Source organism: Gigantopelta aegis, chromosome 7 (genome assembly GCF_016097555.1).
Source record: "Gigantopelta aegis isolate Gae_Host chromosome 7, Gae_host_genome, whole genome shotgun sequence".
NCBI classification, from domain to species: Eukaryota; Metazoa; Mollusca; class Gastropoda; order Neomphalida; family Peltospiridae; genus Gigantopelta; species Gigantopelta aegis.
The window spans coordinates 25220373-25222872 of record NC_054705.1 but is presented as its reverse complement, the minus strand read 5'-3'; the positions used below and the strand labels follow the sequence as shown (position 1 = coordinate 25222872).

The window sequence follows — 2500 nt, the reverse complement described above, 5'->3', positions numbered from 1 at the left end:
CGCCTCAAGCGAGCACTCACCCGACTGAGATAAATCCCGATCCCATGGATAAATGTCGGTCGGAATTATCAAATGCTTGATTTCAAATAGCCAATGATTAAATGCAATATGTATGCTCTAGTGGTGTCGTTAAACAAAATAAACGTTTAAACATTTGTCATGTCTATAAAAAAAAGTTTGTTTTATTTAACGTCGACACTAGAGCACATCGGCTACATTTGTTAAATCTGACATTTAGTCTTAGAGAGGAAGCCTGCTACATTTGTTAAATCTGACATTTAGTCTTAGAGAGGAAACCTGCTACATTTTCCCATCAGTAATGGATCTTTTATATACACCATCCCACAGACAGGATAGCACTGGCTGGAACGAAAAAAAGACCAATGAGTCCACCGATGGGGATCGATCCTAGACCAACCGTGCATCAAGCAAGCGCTTTACTACTGGGCTACGTCTCGCCCTGTCTATAAAACATCAACTGGTGATTTTTCGGTAGGAGGGGCCTACACAGCGACCATGGGTTTCTTCCCTCTCTCTCCCTCCCTCCCTCCCTCTCTCTCTCTCTCTCTCTCTCTCTCTCTCTCTCTCTCTCTCTCTCTCTCTCTCTCTCTCTCTCTCTCTCTCTCTCTCCTGCCTCCATCCTTCTCTCTCTTCTCTCTCTCTCTCTCTCTCTCTCTCTCTCTCTCTCTCTCTCTCTCTCCCTCTCTCTCTCTCTCACTCTAGACCAAATTTCCATATGTTAAACCCCAAATAGCCATGGTTTAAAATATGCTAAATTGTCTCTTTCAATTCATTCATGCATTCATCATTCATTTAATGTTCATCTTATTTATTCATTCATTATCATAAAATACTGATGATGATGCTCATATTGATGTGGTGTATAATGATATTGTTAGGATAATGTGGGGGTTTCTCATGTGCGGTGTGTGCGTTCATAGCTACATGTACATGTAGGTGTGACATGTATGTATTGTCACGGGCGTAGGAAGATGCCAACAAGTGGGGGAGGGCACTCACACGTGCGTGTGTGTGTGTGTGTGTGTGTGTGTGTGTGTGTGTGTGTGGCATGTAGCAGCAGCTATAGGTTATATATATATATGCCCCCACCCCCACCCCCACCTCGAGCCCTGCTTGCCACGCCAGTGATTATGTAGAAGGACTAGTAAGTTTAACATAACTTGCGTCTAATCCATTTGTTTTGGGGTTTTTTTAACTATCAAATATGTTTCAATCAATACAATACAATACAATACAATACAAAATGTTTACACTGGTTAAGGGGAGAGATCCCAATTAAAACAAGAAAAAGCCAACATATGGACTAGTTATAACAATCAAGCATGACTCTGCTTGCTATGGACAATACAGGAATGCTCCTAGCCGTTTACTAATGAACGACTCGTGTATGGCTAATAGTAGCACATGTTACTGTAATATATGCGTCCAGATGTTATTGTTTGGCCATCCGTAAATATCTTACTGTAACAGATGAGAGTAATGCTATAGCCAACTTTACATAGTGATCGCTGAGCGTTTAATTCATTGTAAATGATTAGATATACACAGCAGTTTCGGAAAGCTACAAACGACTAAGGGATAAATATGTATTTGTTGTATTTCAAATATGTATATCAGCATTTTCCCAAGTATGGGGGCGAGACGTATCTAGACCAGTGGCAAAGCGCTCGCCTGAGGCGCAGTCGATGTAGGATCGATCCCCGTCGGTGGGCCCATTGGGTTATTTCTCGTTCCAGCCAGTGCACACGGCTGGTATATCAAAGACCGTGGTATGTACTATCCTGTGCGATGGTGCATAGTAATGTTCCCTTGATACTAATTTTTAAAAATTTGACATCTAGTAGCCGATGATTAATAAATCAATGTGCTCTAATGGTGTCGTTAAACAAACTAAACGTTTAAACATTTCCCCCGGCTTTCACCTTTTGTTAGAGAAAATAAGTGTTATTTAAATGCTATCAAATAATGCACTGTGTTCCAAGGCGAAGCTTTATCGCCTTTTCTGGGGCGGAACGTAGCCCAGTGGTAAATAGCAAGCTTGATACGCGGTCGGTCTAGGATCGATCCCCGTCGATGGGCCCATTGGGCTATTTGTCGTCCCAGCCAGTGCACCACGACTGGTACGTCAAACGCCGTGGTATGTGTTACCCTTTCTGTGGGATGGTGCATATAAAATATCCCTTGCTGCTAATGGAAAAATATAGCAAGTTTCCGTTCTGTGACTGTGTCAAAATGACAATATGTTTGACATCCAATAGCCGATGATTAATAAATCAATGTGCTCTAGTGGTATCGTTAAACAAAACAAACACACACAGTCATCACCTATTATATTTTCCGTGCACATTGAGCTAATTGCTTTGGTTTATAATATATTATTGTGAATTTCATTCTTTATGGAGAATATAGCCCTTCGTTGGTTTATAATATATTATTGTGAATTTCATTCTTTATGGAGAATATAGCCCTTCGTTGGGCA

General features: G+C 41.1%; 1 protein-coding gene across 1 annotated transcript in view; it reads left to right on the top strand.

Annotated features, from left to right (window-relative positions):
• LOC121377679 (MFS-type transporter SLC18B1-like) overlaps positions 1 to 2500 on the top strand; it is a 30104-nt gene that overhangs the window by 2044 nt on the left and 25560 nt on the right. The gene's annotated exons all lie outside the window — the stretch shown is intronic.